We start from the raw sequence: 21,631 nt of genomic DNA on the forward strand, positions 1-21,631 counted from the left end.
CCCAAATTAAAAGTGAGCTTCACAAAGTAGATTTATATTTGTGTTGTTTTTTTTTTCTGTTTTTTTTTTTTAAAGATTTTATTTATTTATCCATGAGAGGCACAGATGCAGAGAGAGGCAGAGACACAGGCAGAGGGAGAAGCAGGCTCCATGAAGGGAGCCCGACGTGGGACTCGATCCCGGAACCCAAGGATCATGACCTGGGCTGAAGGCAGAGCTAAACCACTGAGTCATCTGGGATGCCCTATGTTGTTTTTTTTTCAAAGATGATTCATCAATTCATAGATCAGCAATGAAAACCAAGAAACAAATCACCTATGCTTGAGAAATTTCAATATGAATGTCAACTAATAGACTCTTTCTTAATATTTTAAAACGACACTTTCTGGCCATATTTGAATGTTCCTAAAGCAGCCAATGAAAAGTATTTGTAATTATACATGTGACACATGAATAATTTAGTTATACTTTCAAGAATAATCTGATAAAGGTGGATAGGGCACTGGAATGTGATCCATCTTGAGACCAGACTATGCCATCAATGCAGCTTCCTAGATACAGGTCTTTGAGGTGAAGCATCATGTGGTTGTCATTTTTAAATCTCCTGTTGAAGATTTTCAGATAAGCTCTCCAAAATTTTAGAAGTACTATGACTAAAGACAGAGACTGTAATTGAATATTACTCTTTCCAAAAGGATATCATAGATCTGTAAAACAGCAACTATGTTCCCTGAACATACATCGGTGTGATTTAGTAGAGGCTACGCTATGCTGTCCTCAAAGTTTATTATGACATAAGGTCAGACACAATTATTCTCCGATTTTGTCATGATACTCTTACACTGGGACAAAACCTAAAAACAGCATATCTGAAAACTGCAGTTAAGAGGGGAAATTTTGGGATGCCTGGGTGGCTCAGTGGTTGAGCATCTGCCTTCAGCTCAGGGTGTGATCCTGGAGTCCCAGGATCGAGTCCCGCATCGGGCTCCCCGCAGGGAGCCTGCTTCTCCCTCTGCCTGCGTCTCTGCCTCTCACTCTGTGTCTCTCATGAATAAATAAATAAAATCTTTAAAAAAGTAAAGAAAGCCCTCTAGGTAAGAATGAGTATCATTAAAAAAGGGGGAGGGGAGAGTGGAATGCTGCCTTCTTTAATTGTACCCTTGACGTATTTCTCACAGAGTGAAGGTGGTAGGGAGAACGAAGTGAAGGGAACATTTATTCATTCAGCTTTTCATATATTCATATATAATTTTTTATTAAATGTTTAATTTTAATTCCAATATCATTAACATGTAGTATTATATTAGTCTCAGGCATACGGTATAGTGATTCAGCAATTCTATACACTATTCGGTGCTCATCCTGACAAGTGCACTCCTTAATCCTCATCACTTATTTCACATATATCACCCCCCCCGACCTCCTTTTTGGTAACCATCAGTTTATTCTCTATAGTTAAGGATTTTTTTCTTGGTGTCTCTTTCTCTCCCCCCGTTTTTTTTTTTTTTAATTTGTTCATTTGTTTCGTTTCTTAAATTCCACATACAAGTGAAATCATATAGTATTTGTTTTCCTCTGACTGACATATTTTGCTTAGTATTAGACTCTCTAGCTCTAACCATGTTGTTGCAAATGGTAAAATTTCATTCGTTTGTATGGCTGAATAATATTCCATTATATATATATATATATATATATTACATCTTCTTTATCAGTGCCTATCAGTAGACACTTGGGCTTCTTCCATAGTTTGGCTATTGTAAATAATGCTACAATAAACATAGGGGTGCATATATACATTCAAATTATTGTTTTTTGTAATTATTTGGTAAATACCCTGTAGTATGATTACTGGATCATAGGGTAGCTCTATTAATTTTTTAAGGAACCTCCATACTATTTTTCAGAGTGGCTGATGTCAGAGAAATTATTGCCTGTACTCTCTTCTAGGATTTTTATGGTTTCATTGAGGTCTTCACTGCATTTTGAGTTTATTTTTGTGTATGGTGTAAGAAGGTGGTCCAGTTTCATTCTTTTGCATGTAGCTGCCCAGTTTTCCCAACACGATTTTTTGAAGAGACTTTTTCCCATTGCGTATTCTTGCCTCTTTTGTCAAAGATTATTGACTGTAGAATCATATAGTCTTGTCTCTGAGCTTTCTATCCTGTTCTATTGATACATGTCCATTTTTGTGCCAATACCATACTGTTTTGATTACTAAAGCTTTATAGTATAACTTGAAACGTGGAATTGTGATACTTCCAGCTTTGTTTTTCTTTTTCAAACTGTTTTGGCTATTTGGGGTCTTTTCTGGTCCCATATGAATTTTACAATTATTTGTTCTGTAAGAAATAATACTGTTGGTATTTCAATAGGAATTGCATTGAATCAGTAGATTGCTTTGTGTAGTATGGACATTTAAAAATATATGTTCTTCTAATCCATGAGCATAGACTATGTTCCCATTTGTTTGTGTCATCTTCAGTTTCTTTCCTTAATGTTTTATAGTTTTCAGAGTACAGGTCTTTCACTTCCTTGGTTATGTTTATTCCTAAGATATTGTACTATTTTTGATGCAATTATAAATGGGATTACTTTCTTAATTTCTTTTTCTGTTGCTTCATTATTAGTGTGTATAAATGCAACAAATTTCTGTATATCAATTTTGTATCCTGAGAACTTACTGAATTCATTTATCAGTTTAGTAGTTATCTGGTGGCATCTTTAGTCATCTGCAAATAGTGGAAGTTTTACTTCTTTTTTGTTAATTTGAGTGCCTTTTATTGTTTATTGTTTTTGTTTTTGTTATCTGATTGCTGTGGTTAAGACTTCTAGTACTATGTTGATATAAAGTGGTGAGAGTAGCATCTTTGTTTTGTTCCTGATTTTACATAAAAAGCTCTCAATGTTTCCCCATGGAGTATGGTGTTAGCTGTGGACTTTCTTATATGGCTTTTATTATGTTGAGTATGTTCCCTCTAAACCTATTTTGTTGAGGGCTTTTATTATGGATGGATGTTGAACTTTGTAACATGCTTTTTCTACATCTATTGAAATGAACATATGGTTTTTATCTTTTCTCTTATTGATATGATGTATCACATTGATTTTTTGAGAATATTGAACAACCCTTCTATCCTGGGAATAAATCCCACTTGATCGTGGTGAATTATTTTTAAATGCATTGTTGACTTCCATTTGCTGATATTTTGTTGAGGGCTTTGCCTCTATGCTCATTAGATATATTGGCCTGTAGTTCTATTTTATTGTAGTGTCTTTATCTGGTTTTGGTATTGGGATAATGCATGTCCTGTTGAATGGAAATATTCCTTCCTCTTCTACTTTTTGCAATAGCTTGAGAATAATAGGTATTAGCTCTTCTTTAAATGTTTGGTAGAATTCACCTATAAAGCCATGCGGCCCTAGATGGCTTTCGTTTATTGGGATCTTTTTGATTACTGATTCTATTTCATTACTGGTAATCAGTCTATTTAAATTTCCTATTTCTTCCTGGTTCAATTTCAGGAAATTATGTTTCTAAGAATTTATCCACTTTTAGGTCGTCCAGTTTATTGACATATAATTTTTCATAATATTCTCTTAAAATCGTTTGTATTTTGGTGATGTCAGTTGTTATTTCTCTTCTTTCATTTCTGACTTAGTTTCATTCCTCTCTCTCTTTTGGAAGGGAACAGTTATATTTTTTATTAGCTCACCTATGTGATGTAGTTTGTGAACTGAAAATTGAAGATCATCTGTTTCTTTCTAGTCTACTTCTGTCAGACTTTGAAGCCATTCTGAAATTTGTTTCCAACAGAACCATTGGATTTTCTGCTTTATGACCTGCCAATAAGTTATTGCCCATGCAATAGGCTGCTATATACAATTCAGACCCACTTTGTAGAATGGAATGTAAAGAGCTATGTCCTTGTCTGGAAGCCTCAAATCTTAAATTAACTCACCCTCAACTTCCTTATTTGTGGAGTATTTGTCTTAAAAATCTTCAATCCCTAGATGAAATAGATAAATAGATAAATGGAGGCCAAAGCTGGCCAAAGGTTCAGGTAGCTACTTTTACAGAATAGCTTTCTCTATGTGAACAGTGCTTTTACTTTGTTTGGTTCTTGTGTTGGGTGATTAAGTTAAAGAAATGCATCAAAAAGTCTGGGCGATCAGAAAGTCAGGGGTTGGAAGAAAAGTTATGCTTTAAAATTATTAATATGTCTATTTTTATACTGTTTTATTTTTTCTTGTTTCTGTCTCTCTTTGAAATTATATCCTAATACTTGGGGTAATTTTCCTCATCTAAACAGAAGTGCTATGGTCTTATAATTAAGAAACTAGCCAAAGGATATAGGTTTCAACAAAGGATTTAAAATTTATCTCCCTTTGCAAATTTTTGTAGCCACTGAAATCAACCCTAGTCTTATATTTTTTATATTTTATGTTGATTTATATATATTTTCCTAAATATTTTATAGAATTTATTGAACATCGCAGTATACCTATCATTAAGCTAAACATTTGAGAAGATACAAAAGATGTGCTTACTGCCAGATATGATAATTATTGTATTATCTGACAACAATAAAAATTGCATTGAAAGCATTATTCTGTGTGAGAGAAATATAGGGGAAATCTGAAATTAAAGCTAATTAAAACTGAAAATAAGATTTTTCAGTCTATTGGGATCTGCAATGACCATTTCTCTATTTTGTGATTCTTTTTTAAATTTTTTTAAATTTTTTATTTTTTTCTATTTTGTGATTCTTAACAATGTCCACTGCCATTCATCAACATGCGCTAGACACTTGGATATCCATTATCTTATGTAATGTTCACACTCCAATGAGGTTGGCAATATTAACTCTATTTAATAGATAAGTAAATGGAGCACTAAAGTTACATAAGATGTAAGTGGCAGAACCAGAAGGTGAATCCAGATCTCCTAACTTCAAATTCTATCCTTTGTCCAGTGTCATAGCTAACTATCAAAAGTGTTTACTAGATTATGTATGGATGAAATGGATGGGTAGATGGGTAATTGAATAGCAAATATATTCAGATGCTACTAGAAAAGTATTTGAATTAAAAAAAAATAGAGTTGATTACTTTAAAATTCTTGGAAGATCATATGGACTTGCTGCTATTTTTTAAAAAAGCCAATTACTATCTTCTACTTGAGCTATTGCTATTATTATTTATTTTGATGGCAGTGTACTTTAACTTCATTGATGTTGGTATACTTTAACTTTATGGTCTTCTATATTTTCATATCAAATGAAAATGTTTTGAAAATTACTCTGTTTAATGTTAGTTAAACATCCAATAAAACCACCTTTATGCCTGCATCAATAATTTAAATGGATTTGAGTATCATGTTTTAAGACTGTTGTTTATTAACTCCGGGAAATAATACACATTGTTTAATAGCCTCTACATACATTCCATGATTCCCAAATGCACTTGTCTTTGAAATTTTCCTTATTTTTTAATTTTTTAATTTTATTTTTTAGAATTCCCAGGCCCTTTTTTTATTTGCAGTAATATCAAACCATCCACTTACACATTTTCTGTCCCATCACCTGGAACCAACTAGGTTTGCCTTGGGGATCATGTAGTTATTGTGTCCACTTTGGTGTTCCAACCAACCACTGGAACAGACGGTGACATCCTGCTCCAGCGGGAATCCAGCAGGACCATCTGAGCATGTCACACCTGAATGCTTAGTGGAGGGAAGGAGGACAGCTGCTCTTCATTTGTATTCCAAACAGATTCATTTCAAAGTGAAAAAAACATCAACCTAAGTCAAAAGTATTAAATACTTGGACCCTCAGTCTTTTTTTTTTTTAAGATTTTTATTTATTTATTCATAGAGACACACACACACACAGAGGCAGAGACACAGGCAGAGGGAGAAGCAGGCTCCATGTAGGGAGCCCGATGTGGGACTGGATCCCGGGCCCCCAGTATCACACCCCAGGCTGCAGGCGGCGCTAAACCGCTGTGCCACCGGGGCTGCCCTTGGACCCTCAGTCTAAGAAACATTTTTCTTTTTTGAATACCCTTCCCTGAAATAAATTTACCAATACACTCTAAAGATTTAGTTCAGATAGTACAATTCATATTTGATTTCCTCTTTCCTTTCTTCAAACACCAAATAAGATGCAGGCGGAAGAGATGAAAACACAACTGGAAGCTGACTTAGCAATTTATGTTAATCCTAACGAATCTAAAAACTTATATTGGTTAATATGAATCTATTTAAAATAGAGCATCTGGGTACTGCTTTTCAAATAAAGGAACAATCACATTGCCAGAAGGTCCCTAGGCAGAAAAAACGACCATTAAGAATAATAACCTTTGCAGAACCCACAAGGCAGGTTATTTGTCCTTTCTTTATTTAGCTTTGGTCGTGGAGACCATCCCAATTTTCCATAAAATCTTCTCGATACTGCTGCAACATCATGGCATAAAAGATTCAAAGTGCCACCAGACATGAGGACCAGAGTTTTTTACCATAAACTATGAGGCTAGGTAATGTTTAAATGGGAATATTTGATATGGATGGTCAGATGAAAGATACCAAAATGTCAAAAATTTTCCTTATTTAAAATAGAAAACATTTCAGTGATCCTAAGTTCTACTTGCTGCCCTTGTTTTTCAAAAAGGAAGAAAAGGAAGTCCCATTTGGAAGAATGAAAGGACTTTTCTTCATTTCCATAAAGTAAGGAAAAGTACAATTCTTATCACAAATTCAGTTGAGTTTATGATATAAAAACGTCTCAATAATCAGTTCCTTTCTGACATCAAGTTAAAGACACCCTTGTGGGGTGCCTAGATGGCTTAATTGTTAAGCGTATAACTGTTGATTTCAGCTCAGGTCCTGATCTTGGGGTGGTGAGATGGAGCCCCACATCAGACTCTATGCTCAGGTGGAGTCGGCTTGAGATTCTCTCTCTGTATACCTCTGCCCCTCCCCCTGCTCGTGTGCACTCTCTCTCAAAATACAATCTAAAAAATAATAATAATTTAAATTTTTTTTTGAAAAAAAGACTATCCTTGCAAGTCCCACTGTGTAACTAATCTTTCACAGAATCGTTTTGTTGTTTTTCCCTCCTGAAAATGGAACAGGAATGGCAATTATGGGTGACTTGGTAATATTTATAATATTCCTAGTTAACTGCTTAAAAGTAGAATAAAATTGTAATTGTAAAAGTATTTTAAATTTGTAAAGTTAAGTTGGTTTTGTAAGAGACTGACGATTGAGAATATGAGGATCCAAAAGTATGTGTATAAAACAAACAAAAATATTCTTAGTAGGTAGTTCCATAGATATGAACTTTGTAAGATGAAATACCAACCTGATTAATATATAACTGAAGAGAAATATAGGGAAATATTGTCTTTTATTTTATGATCTAACTGTGGTTTAGAAGGCAAGTTATATAAGCCTCCAAAAGGAAGGAGGGACTCCTCCTTTGGGGTCTAAACAGAAGATAGACCAGAATTCAATTAATCCAAAAGAAGTAAAATGGGCAGAGAAGTACACCTGTACATCAAGAAAATACACACCTGCATAGAAATCTATGGGCTTGGAAGCCATGTGTAGCATAGTGTAACATTAACATAAAAGAAGAGAAGAATGGAATATTGCCTGGTCAAATGGAGGGTGTTGCTAGCTCTTAATAAATACAGATGTTTGAAAGATGTAACACAGAATAGGGATGAAAGGCTCATCTAATCAAGTAGGCATTCTTATTTTCAGTGAATACATATTGTCTTTTCTATAACTATCAGGGGTGGTAAGTGTGCTCAGGGGGATTTTAGTCTACTGGAAATGGTCCTTTATCTCCACTAAAAGAAAACCGTATGTAGTATGCTCTTATTAATGATTTCAAATCTATGTGAGAAATAATAGATAGCAAACAATTACTTTTAACTTTTTGGGGAACCTCCATACTGTTTTCCAGAGTGGCTGCACCAGTTGGTATTGCTACCAGCAGTGTAAGAGGGTTCCCTTTCTCAGCATCCTCGCCAACATCTTTTGTTTCTTGTGTTGTTAATTTTAGCCATTCTGACAGGTGTAAGGTGGTATCTCATTGTGGTTTTGATTTGTATTTCCCTGTTAATGAGTGATGTTGAGAATCTGTTTATGTCGGTTAGCCAACTGGATGTCTTCTTTAGAAGAATGTCTATTAATGTCTTCTGCCCATTTCTTAACTACCTTAAAGCTCATAATAATCTTAGGAAGCTAGTATAATTCTCATTTCATGTATAAGAAACTGGGACCCAAAGAAATCAGGTAACTCATCCAAAATAATATAGCTAGTAAGCAAAGAGTGTGTGTGGTTAAAAATCTTGCCTCAACACAAATACACATTATGTCTACCTACCACTGTTTAAAGTTTTTAGTTAAAAGCTGCAAAGAGATTCCCATCAATGACAAAAACAATTCTCACTATAAAGTAACTCTCACTTTTAAACAGCAGTAAGATGCAGGTGGTTTATTGCTGCTGTGCTACAGTGAGGCAAGAAATGTTTGATCATTATTCATGGCAAATTTAGTTTTTAAGATTTTATTTATTTGAGAGAGAGAGAGAGAGAATACCGTGTACACACGTGCCTGGGTAAGCAGAAGAAGGAGCAGAGGGAGAGGGACAAGCAGACTCAGTGCTGAGTGCAGAGCCTGATGTGGGGCTCCATCCCACGACCCTGAGATGATGACCTGAGCCGAAATTAAGAATCAGATGCTCAGGCAGCCCGGGTGGCTCAGCAGTTTAGCGCTGCCGTCAGCCCAGGGCCTGATCCTGGAGACCTGGGATCGAGTTCCACTTCTGGCTCCCTGCATGGAGCCTGCTCCTCCCTCTGCCTGTGTCTCTGTGTCTCATGAATAAATAAAATCCTAAAAAAAAAAAGAATCAGATGCTCAACCCACTTAGCCACCCAGGAGCCCCTGTTTATTTTCCTAATTGGACAGTGATCCAACTTTTAATATAAACCGTCCTTGGGTAGTTCATTAAAGCCCACCTTTGTTTCACTAGCCTTTAGTATTTTTGTAGTCAATCCCAAATTTAGTTGCTGTAGGTCTGTGCATAAATTTAGTCTTTTTTTTTAAAAAGTCATCTATCTGTAGAATAACTGGGTGTTAATTCAGAACTATTAAGTGAGAGATTGATTACCTTATATCTCAGTTTTATATTTGATATAATGTTGTTAACTAAGGTGTAAAATGGCTTTCACTGAATAAAAGCTGTTAATATTTAGTATGTGTCTTCTTCATTTAACAATCTCCACAATAATGTGAAAGGAGTAAAACTAATGCTTTGTTTTTATGTAGCACACGTCTCCATGGAGCCCAGAGGATTTGGTTGACAAGGTCTAAAAATGGCTTTGTAGGGAGAACAAGAAACTAATATTATCATAATTATTTTGCAGGTATTGAAACTGACACAGAGTCCATATGTAGCTGCTATTGTGAATATTATGCCTTAAAAATGATAGGAACAGATTCCTCCAGCCATCTTCATGATCAGTAGTGACCATGCTAAGGAATCATACATAGGGTTTTTATTTTATTTTTTGCTTACAGAAATAAGTTCAATGACAAAACAATGTTTTGAGGACTCAATATTATACTAATTATTGAATTGATGTGGTGATATTTTGTATTATTTCACTTTGCCCGGGCAATACTGAAATATTATATGATCTTTTTAAAAATAGCTCTGCTAAAAACTCATGTGCTAAGAGAATTGTTTTGTTAAGTATGTTGTAAGGCAATAAAACAAATCATTTAATGAAATGCTATATTATTTTCTGTAGGAAAAAAAAGCCAGTTGTTTTGTAATGTGAAAGAACAAGCACTGTAAAGTAACTGTTGTGATTTGAGATCTTTTTAGTGCATAGTTCCAATTTTTCTTAAGATTTATTTATTTACTGGAGAGAGGGAGGGGGCAAAAGGAAAGAGAGGCAAGCACACTCCCACCTGAGTGGGAAGCTGGACCCTAAGATCATGACCTGAGCCAAAATCAATAGTTGGACGCTCAACTGACTGAGCCACCCAGTCACCTCTACATAGTTCCCATTTTAAAGTGGAGAATGTTGATTTGTACAGTGATGAAATGGTGATTCTAGAACTGTAAGTTTCTTTTCTCTACCTTCTCTGTAAATCAGGTATTCCAGAGAACGGATTCATTCGTGTGTGTGTGTGGGGGGAGTAGAGGAGTATTTGTATTAGAGGTAGAATAGCCCCAGGTTGTGTCAGTGATTTAAAATCCTTAGCATGCACCAGAATCATCTTGAGGACTTTTTTAGAACTATAGATTTTTGGGCCATCACCTTGACACCAACCAATTCAACAGATCTGAGCGAGGACCAAGATTTTTGTATTTCTACAAGTTTCTAGGTGATATGAATGTTGCTGGTCAGTGAACCACAGTTTGAGAACCAGTGTACAGCCAATTAGACCTCTGTTTTTATCCTTTATGGGGAAAGAAATAATTACAAACAGATAAAAATTACATGCAACCTAGCTACATGTTTTGGAAGATACAAGTGTGAGAGAGATACCAACAAAGAGAAGGGAACTAAGTAAACTATCTATGTTCAAACAGAAAATGTTAACTTCTGGCTAAAACTTCATACTAATTCTAAAGTCTTTCACAGCAGCCTAGATTCTCTGTTTCCATTCTATTTCAATATTCATTCAAGGTATCTATTGATTACTTTAATGAAACAGGGACTTGTGTGCAGAAAAGTAAATGATTCCTGCCTCTGTAGAGTTGAATTTGTACTTGATGTTACTTTGCTTTCCTGTACTTATTATGTCTTTAATTTTATTGTGTATTTCTTTTGACCTTGTTTTTAATTCCAAATGTAATCTTATTTTTCTCTCCTATTCTTAGCACATAATGGCAGTTATCAATATTTTTCTATTTTTGTTGCTGTGTCTCAGAGTCTGAAGAGGGTGACAAAGATTTTTCTATTGATGGAACTAAATCAGGGCCACTGATAGTCCTGGATACTTGGGCTGGAAACCATTCCTTAATATCACAGGAAAGACAGCTGTGGCACCAGTATCACTGAAATTGAATGAGAGAAACTGAAACTATGTGAAATCTATGAAAAAGAGTATTCAACTTTATTGTTTTAATTTGCATTTATTTCATTACTAGTAATATAGAAGCTATATCTTATCTATCATATTGGAAAATACTTTCTTAAAATAATAACATGATGGTAAAGGTAACAAAATAGCAACTTTCATACACTTATGATGATGAGAATGCTATTGAAAGACAGCTTAATGATGTGCATTAAGAGCCTTAAAAATCATCTTCCCACTTTTGGGACCGCTATTTCCATATAGTCAGTTTGCAGAAATTGAAACAGGATGTGTACAAGGATTACACATTAAAAATGATCATAGCATTCGTATAAGCATCAAAATGTTGAAAATGTAGTTTAAATGTTTCAGAGGAGGGCTAGTTACATAAATTATGGTATATTTCTAAAATTTCATGCCACTTAATCATTGGGATTCTAATTTTAAGATATTTAATGATATACATAAACATTTTCGATGAAAGTTTAAAAACAAAATCCAATTTTTTTCAACTTTCTAATCCTTAATGGGTTTGTAAGAAAATGATTGGAGGAAAAAATACCACATATTAACAGTGAATCTTTCTGTATTATAAATTCTTTCTTTCTCTTTATATTTGATCATATTTTACAAATGCTATGTAAGGAGTGTGTTGTTTTTATTATATGATGAAAAAAGATATATGTGCATGTGGGCACACACACATTCATTGGAGACACCATTCCTGAAGTATCTTCTTAGGCACCATATGTGGATGCTCTAGAATTTGGAACTCTTTACATTCCAAATGGTTTGGTTTGTCATGGTTATGTAACTATAGCCGAGCCGTTATCCTGCGTTGCTGTGCATGTAATTGCCACTGTTCCTACATTGGTCCTAACTTGTTCCTTAAGTGTCGGTGTTTTCCTCTGTCAGATGAAAAGAAAAGAGAGAATAGATGTCTGAAGTGGAATCTCTGTGTCCTGAGGGTTCCATTAATTCTGAACAGTCCCACTGTCTCTTCTCATAAGCACAGCATGTTCTGTCTCTATTAAACATGCCTCACAAAGACGCTCCGTGAAAAAATATTTCTAAGAGAAGTAGTGCTAAGAGTATGCTATCCACACTCTTATCTCTCACTAAATATTCATAATATTAGTAGGAAATGCTTGCATGGTATTTGCCGTGAGGAGTGGTCTAAATGTTGATCCTCAGCACTGTTTTTTTCAGATAAGTACTCTATTTTTCCCATTCTACAGGTAGGAAATTTGAGTCCTGCCCCAGGTCATGTAGCGGCAAGGAGGACAAGCCAGGATTCAAATCCAGCCAGTGTGGCACCAGACACTGTAGTGTTTCTTAATATTATGCCAAATGATTTCCCTTTCATAGTTTTATTTTACCTACTTCAAACTTCCAACAATATGCAAAGAAAAGACCCTCAATGCATGATTCTGGTTTTAGAGTGAAAACATGTTCTTTTCACTCCTGTCAGAAGGTCGGTGCCAGAGTGTGAATTCAGCACACTCCCTGAATTGTTAAGATGCTGCTACTCATCATCACCATGTCTAAATGAGGATTTAGTACATGGGGGAACCTCCATTCTGTTTTTGAACATCTGTCACAGCAGTTTAATTCCCAGCTGCTCCATTTCATTATTAGTTGTGTTAAGATGTCAGGGGAGTTTTTGCTTTTAAAATTGCCCTGTAATTTTTAGTAATTAAAGAAAAACAGGATGCATAATATCTGAAAATGTATCACTGACACCGAACTCATTTTGCTTTGGATGACTAATATTTTAGTAAAGGACTTTCAAGGCATATTAACACTACAATGTAATTAATGTTTATGGGAGTATACCTTTCAGAGATTTCTTAAAATATTTTTCTTCCATTATTAAATAGCACATAGCACTTAATGAATTTTAGAAACTTCAAAATATAAGCTTATTTACTTATTTTTTTCTTATGTAGTTTCAACTATAAGGGGAACTAGTTTGGCATAAAATCCACTAATGTAATAGAGCAACTTGAGCTATGTTAAAATCCTTCTGTGGTAGTCTGTATTTTCCATTTTTTCTTAAGAGGCTGAATTTTTTACTATAACAACAATAATGTCTGAAAATCCTTAGGGCTCAACATGCAAGCTTCATATAAAAAATGTAGAAGCAGTGCTTTATTAATTTAAAATCCGTACTTCTTTGTTCCTTCTGGTCTGTATACTTTGTTCACCCTCTTTGAAGAAAGAGCACAGCGTGATTTCACAATTCCTGGTAAGAGTTCTGTATGCAGTGAGAATTCCAACACTTCAAAAACCGATTTCCAAATGTGTGTGTATGTATGTTTTCTGTGTGCTTGAACATTTGGAGTTATATTTCTTATTCACTGATTATTTGAAGTGATTTCACAATTGGAGAGTAAAGTTTGGAGAGATTATTCAATGCTCAGTACAGTTGAAGTGAGAAACCCCCTTTATTCCCCAGTATGTGATGTTGATAAATTATTACGTTTGGAGTCTTCAAAATAATGATACTTGTGTTATGGGCCGTAATAGTAGACAACTTTTTTTTTCCTCCAAAATACAGACTTAATGGCCTTTAAAAAAGAATACTTTCCTATAAACGATGTCTTCCCTGTGAATGCATCTTCAAGGATGCACACACACACACACACACACATATGCAACACATTCACATAAGCAAATTTTAAATAACAAAATAACTGTTTCAAAATTGGCTTTGTCTATGAACTTTTCATTATCCCCTCAAGGCAGAATTAATAACACATCATTTATTTCCGCACCATGTTTGGTGCATTCTGCTGCTGTAGCCCTTTTCACATTGTAGTAGTTGCAGCTCTTGCCATCTGCTTCCTACATCAGAATATGGACTACTTGAAGTCTCGTAGTTACCTCTGTCTCTCATGTTTAGAACACTGACTGACTCATCTGTTGGACTTATAATCATGGTCTGTTGTTAATTATGATTTTGGAAATACAGCGAAAGTAGGGCTTTCTTCAGATGACATCCATCAAAATTTGTTTCTTGACAGTTTCTGTAGAAATTTCAGATGTTCAGAAAGGTCATTCCAGGAATGAGCATGAGCAAAGGGAGAATTATAATACCACACATTTTTTAAAAGATTTTATTTATTCATGACACAGAGAGAGAGAGAGAGAGAGAGAGAGAGGCAGAGACACAGGAAGAGGGAGAAGCAGGCTCCATGCAGGGAGCCCGACGTGGGACTCGATCCCCGGGCTCCAGGATGACTCCCTGGGCCGAAGGGAGGCGCCAAACCACTGAGCCACCCAGGGGTCCCCTAATACCGCACATTTTATGTTTAGAGGATGGTATGACAGTAGGGATTGAGGGTTAGAAGCTGACAGATAGTGATGCATTTCTAGGTCTGTTGTGGAAACATCTCTGGTCCAGGTTCATGAATGGATAGAATTCTACTAGAGATGATTGGAGGGAGAGACTGATTGCATCTGAAATTGCTGAAGATCAACATGATGTAACTTTGCTTTGTAGTCAGGAAGGGAAAATAGGAACACTAACCAATTTGATTCTTTGACTTTCAGCTTAGAGACCAAGCTATCTCTTAGACATGAGGGAATATTTAAAGGAGTTAAAACGATAGAACGGTGTGTGAAGAGCTGAAAATGCAAATTATCCTGTTTTATAAGAGCTCTACAGACTGGCATTTCTTTTGTTTCTTTCTTTGTGTACTGAAAATGCATTTGTTACACGCCAAAGGGCTAGTAGATTTGTCACTTGAAAATGCTATTGTTTTCAATGACTTTAAAGGTAAGGATCATTGCTCTTATAACTTGAATTCATGAAAACATTTAAATTAAAACACTTAATTTAAGACCTAAATTTTATTGCATGCTTAATACATTCCAGGCATAGATTTTAAGATAGCTACACGTATTAACTCATTTAACACTTCAAAGTAACTACTCAGGCTCCTGGGTAGCTCATTCAATTAAGCATCTGCCTTCACATCAGGTCATGTTCCCAGGGTCCTGGGATCAAGTCCCATATCAGGGTCCTTGCTCTGTGGGGAGCCTGCCTCTCCCCCTACCTCCCCCTCTCTCTGTTTCTCATGAATAAATAAATAAAACCTTTAAAAAGACCAAAGTAGCTACTCTTAACCCAGTTTTTATACATTTGAAGAAAATGCTTTGGTCTAAAAGGATTTGTCCCAAGTCACATACCTGAGGAATAAGGGAGGCAACTTTAATCCCACAATATCTGTCTGTAGACACTTTGTCTCTAGCTTCCCAAAACACTCCTAGGAGGCTAGATACTCTGTTCTTGTGTTTAAAACAGATTACATTGTGGTGTTAAGCAGAGCTCCCTTAACTAAAGGAGGATCAGGTTGGCCCCAGGTAACCTCTAGTTTTCCAGGGATTATTGTGTGTGCTGCATTAGAAAACAGGGCTCCCATTACCTTCAAGTTATTGTGGTTATTCATCACTTCTCACCTGACACTATAGCAATGGGCTCCTGAGTCATCTTGATTCCATCTTACCTACCTTAAAGCCAAAGTGTTTTGTAAAATGCAAACCCAATCCTGCTTAATCCCTTAAGCTTCCTGCTTAAATCAGTCAGTGACTCCCCATGTCGTTTTGAACATTTAAAACTCTTTAATATTAATATTAATATTAATTTAATAATAGACTCCTTTCTGGACTCTACTTACCACTCGTCTCTTCCTTTCACTCTCACACCCCGCAGCTAGCCTCTCCAGCTCTACATTCATTCCAACTGGTCCTCTCCACCTACTGCCTCCCTTAATGGGAACACTTTCCCCTGTGCCTCCCACAGCAAGCTGCTCACACCTCTAGGCACTTTCTGTGGGAGTTGCTCCCAAAGTCCCAAATTTGGGTTAAGTATTTCTCCTAGATATTCCACACCATTCTTTACCTCCCTTTTACAAACCATTGTGCTATTAAGTATCTGATTACTAATTTCTACCTCCCACTTGGCTGTAAGTTTATTAGACGGAGAGAGGATTTGATTATTTTCTTGAATTCCCAACACTTAGTACGTAGTAAGAGTTCAGATGTGTGTGTGTGTGTGTGTCTGCATGTGAATGAAGGCACACATCATTTAAAATACTGATAATACATAAAGTACAATTTTAGGTGTTCAAAAACTCTAACTCCATTTAATCCACACAAAATTTCCATAAGGTAGATGCTATTATTATACCCAATAAAATGGGATACTTGCTGCACAGCCTAAGTAACTTGCCTATGGTCACAGGTAATAAGTGGCAATAATAATAAGATTTAGACCCAGACAGTCTAGCCTCAGAATCTGGACTCTTGGTAACTATTGCACTGCCTGTCTGAGGGGTTACAGTCAACAGATTAGTATTTCTAGGTGACAGTCGGCATCTCCGGGCATTCACAAGAGGGAAAACATGGAAGCTGGTTATTGCTGCCATCTCTGCCACGAATAATTATGGATTCTTATGTGATCTTCCTATGCCTTAGCTAAATTATCTGCATAAGTAGAAAACTGTGGATTGTATGATTCTCAAAGGTCTTTGTTCTCTAAATAGCAATTATTTGAAGAAACCACTTATTTGTGCTACTGTGAGGAAGATAAAATATTGAAAATAAATTGCCAAAGGACTGTGAGCTCGAATAGCACTCTAGATCTCATCTATAGACTTCTTCATTCTCTTATCTCCACTGTTTGGGAAATTCATATTACTCTCTGATCAAGCAGTTGAACTTAAATAATACTGTCAGGTGGATAAACTAAATAACCACTTTAAAACCATATAAGAAATTGAAATGAGTCTTCACCAACATAGTTTGACATTTGATTGCTGTTAATGATAGTTTAAGTGAGAGATATAGGTCACTGCCTAGTCCAGTGTCTGGCACATAGTAGGTGTTCAATAAATATCAGTTCCCTATAGATTTCATTTTTCCCAAGAGTTCAGTCTTCACTGGTACTTTTCTTGTGAATTTTCAGTTGTATTACCTTTTTTCTGTCCCTAACAACGTTCATCAAAAAAGAAAAACTAATAAGCATTCTAGCTAATTTGGTCCATGTTCCTATTATATAATCACCATGGTATCCAGGCTCTTAATTGAGAGCAAACAAATTTATAAGAAGAAAAACTTATCCCTTGCTCTCTCACTTAAGGTGTGCTATTACGGAAGCATTGCCTCCTTGTCTATTTTTGTAGACACTATTTTCTAGTGAGTTCTACTGGAACATAAGTGTGGTTGGACCAACTCTGAGGGAATCTGCAAGTTTTATTAAATGTTAGACAACCTCATCTTTCACTTTTAAGGAATATGGATATATGGCTACATCCAAAGATTGAATATTAAATGATGTGAGAACATAAAAGAAGGTTAACATATTCACGTCACATCTCTTTTTGTAATTTGCTATTAATGACCAGTGCCCTGGTGGTCAAATGCTAAGATTAGATTCTTGCTATGAAATGAAAGATGAGTAAAATTCTAATGTATTTTTTAAATGTAAATCCATTTTCACTTATTAACAGCACTAAGTGTTTAATTGAATGTAGAACATCTCATGTGTTGCAAATAAATGAACAACTTTGGTAATGAAATTTTAAAAGTACCATAGTATTGCATATTATTATTCAAATTATGTCCATCTAATGATCAAAATTCAATAAGGACATCCAGAAAATACACCCACAGCAGTTGGTAATCTGCCCACAGTATAAAATTCTGAACAGGTTACATGTGTATTTTAGTCCTTCTCCCAGCATATTTCAAAGCAGCTTTTGTTGTGAGAATTTTGAAAGCCACAAAAAGGCATGTTTAGTGGATTTTCTTCAATTTTGAAAAGACAATGGGTTTATGGTATCATTACCTGAATCCACCAGGAACTTTGACTTTGATGTACATAGCTTCTTATTTAATAGTGTGTATGGAGTTTTCAGTATATGACTGCATTATGCTTGCCCTACAACATATGAATTAAAAAAAAGAGAGAATAAATAAAGCAACTCACCCATGTAAGCTTCCTAATGATCTTTGCAAAAATTGCTATCATATTTAAATAGATGTTATCTTCATCATTGTTCTGTGAACCAAATTGTTTTTATTTAACATGAAAGACTACTTAAGTCCTTAATTTTAAGAGACATGAGTATTTAAAATTCATAAGAATTTCTGAAAATTTATGTGGTTGTACATATAAGCAAATGTGAGAAAGTGATCACATAAGCAATCTGTTTGCAAATCTCAACACAGTATAAAACATCTTTTAAATATGTGAATATGTGAGATCTATATGTGTTAGACTCATTAAGGGTGAACTGGAGAAAGAGTCATGCTATATATATTAGTGTTTAAAAGTATAACCCTAGAAATAATAACATTACATGGAAGATATTTACATAAAGATATTGTCTTCTTTGTGGCTTTAATTTTAGGATTGTTCTCTAATATTGTTTGATCCCACTCATTTTGAAAGAGAGCTATGTGAACCTAGCTATGTGTACGTATGTGTGTGTACTATATTCATATATTAAGGCTTTTTTGTACATACAGGAAATCATATTACTATAAAGTAACATTATTTTTTCCCCTAAAGCAATATGAAGTACAGATTTTTTTCAAGAATCACTGCAGGCAGCCAAGCATGGGATTGTGATCTGACAGTGATTCGGAATATGTAAGTCTGCACAGGGAAAATGTCCAAGACATACCTGCGAATATCCTAACATGGAAAAAAGAAGAAAATATTAAATGAATTCTGTTACTTAATCTACCCATTGCAAATGGAATCAAGTAGACAGGCATGCCCTCTGCATAGTAGATAAGTAAATATAATACCAACAATCACATGTGGAACTAAGTTTTAGGTTTTGACAGTATTATGGTTGTTAATATTCTGGAAAACATAGGCCAATCATATCTGTCTGCTTAAAACTGAATACCTCTGAGTTCCAGGAAACACTCCATGGTATGTGTACCTTGTAAGCTTAGGTTTAATTGCTTTTAACAAGAAAATAGTTTAAATATGGTGGAGGTTTATTTCTCATTCACATAAAAGGAGTTCGCAGGTAGGCTCTCCAGGGCTCTCCAATGTTATCATGGCTCACGTTTTCTGCTTTGCCATTTTCAGCTTGGGATCTTTAAATTCAGGGGTTAAGATAATTAGTAGCATTCCACCTTATTGTGCCAACATTCAAGTCTGTGCTAGCCCCTCCTTGTAAGGAGAGTCTTTCATGGGCACATATATACTTCTGCTTGTATGTCATTGGCTAGACTCAGTTACGTGACCAGCTGTGTAGGTGAGGCTGATGAACTTTTAGCTGAGCTCATTTTTTCTGGATTCTGTTACTAAACAGGAAGGGGAAATGGGTATTGGAAGACAATGATCATGGAAAGCAAGTGTGTAAAACATAGTCATGCCCTGGAAATTGAAGACTGTTTATTGCATTTTAACACTATATTCACACAAGTTTCCGTTTTAGCCAACTTTACAAGATGTGTTGAAGGACACATGGTGGCAGCCATTCCAAACTTACCTGTGTGTAAACTGAGGGTAGATGGTCAAGTTGGAAAGCCAGGAAAAAATGTTGAAGAAAGGTTTTGAATGTAGCCTCAAAACAGAGACTGACTGAAGATACTGAAAAATAGAATGGACTGACAACTGGCTTTGGAGAGCCCTCTCAGACAGAGAGTAAGGTTGAGACAGGATGGGCAAAAAACAAAGTTTGCAAACAGCAACTCCCAACCAAAGAAGTATATTTGCATGTATTAAAATTAGCTGGAGGGCTGCTACTGATCACACATCTATACAGGGAGAATGTATCCCATGAGTGTGGCATGTTTGAATTGGGAAGCAGAACAAGTGGAATTAAAAATGAAAGGAAAACTTACTGCAGAGAGAGAAAAACTATAGCAAATTTATTTATTATTCTTTCAACTTCATATGAAAAATGATGTTTGTTTCCTTTGCAAAAGCACACATTGTACTAAAGTCTGAAAATGAAAATATATTACAGTGGAGCCCATATATACTCTGGCATTTTTGTTTTCTTCCTTCTGCAGTTTATAATATTTGACTAATATATTGTGTCTGAGTAAGGATTTGATAAGTATGCTTACTTATCCAGAATTTATGGTCACATTCCTTGGATGGTGGCACTGCCGATAATAGTCAAACTGACAGTTAGAAATTATAGAATTCAAGAGGATGCCCATTATTTCACTTTGAGATGAACTCTCAATTCTGCTAAAGGAATTTAATTCTGTAAAAAAAAAAAAAAAAGAATTTGTGTCACTTTTTATTTTTATGGCTTTCCTTTTCTTAATTCTTTCAATTTACCTAATTAGACAAATAAAATACAGCCCACTTGGCCAGCGACTGCATACCTTTTTAAGGAAAAAATTTTCTTACAGCCTACTGATGAACAAGTGGAAGTGGTGTGCATGTACGTGTGTGTGTGTGATTTTAGGAATGATCTTTTTAATGTGTGTGAAAACGAACTTTCCATAGCTGAGTGTAGAGGCTTGGTTTCATGACGGAAGTGGATGGTGATTAGTTTTAGGTGTTTTCTATGTATAGGTGACAATTGAAGCTGTGTATGGTTTAGCAATTCCAAATCAGAAGAGAGTAGAAAAGAAAGCTGTGGACTAATGTTTGCAGAAGAGTCTAAGTGGAATCAATGTGATGAGTTAAAAATTTTACTACTAGGAGAACCAGTTAGGAGTGAATTCACAGAAAGCCAGGGAGAAGAGTTGTAAGGCAGGAGAAAGTGATCAATACTGGTCAAAGACGCAGCGGAGAGGTTAAGTAAAGCAGAAGCTGGAAGAATAGGAAACCTGAAGATAATTTGTCATCTTACGCTAACTGGACTGGAATGCTGGTAGTTGAAACCAGGCTCATTCCAGTGAGTAAAGCAATGTGAAGAAGGTGAGATCAAGGAGTATACATGACTCTCCAAGAAGTTTGATGCCAAAGGAAGGAGATGAGACAGTAATTAGACCTATTACAGACTAGTGTATACCTGTGCTGTCCAATACAGGCTTACTAGCTACATGTGGCTGTTGAACACTTGAAATGTGGCTAGTGTGAATTAATAGGAGCTATGATTATAAAATCTACACTGAATTTCGAAGCGTTGGTATGATCAAAAAATACAATGTATCTTATTGGAATTTTTATACTTCTTATAACAGGATTACTAAGATTTTAAAAATTGTGTGCCTTGCCTTTGTGACTCATGTTATATTTCCTTGTATTGTCAATGTTGATCTGTATTCTGATTCCAATTTGACACTTCAAATTTTGACAGTAATAAACCAGGGAAAACTCAGAAGCCACTCTAAAAACTATAAATTTTTCCTGCATTTACTTAGAAGTGTAATTTGTTATTGTAGAAAGAACATAAGCTACCGGAACCAGCTCTACTACTAACTAGCTCTGTAGCCCCAGGCAAGTTATTTAACTCTGTGAGCCTTGATTTCCTCATCCATAAAATTAGAATCATAATACACACCACACAGGGTAATTGTTAGGATTAAATG

The 21,631-nt window shown here is 35.4% G+C and overlaps 1 protein-coding gene across 12 annotated transcripts in view; it reads left to right on the top strand.

Moving 5' to 3' along the window:
- Positions 1–21,631, top strand: part of MAGI2 (membrane associated guanylate kinase, WW and PDZ domain containing 2) — a 1,329,894-nt gene that overhangs the window by 119,397 nt on the left and 1,188,866 nt on the right. The gene's annotated exons all lie outside the window — the stretch shown is intronic.

This window comes from Canis lupus, chromosome 21 (assembly GCF_048164855.1).
Source record: "Canis lupus baileyi chromosome 21, mCanLup2.hap1, whole genome shotgun sequence".
Lineage (NCBI taxonomy): Eukaryota > Metazoa > Chordata > Mammalia > Carnivora > Canidae > Canis > Canis lupus.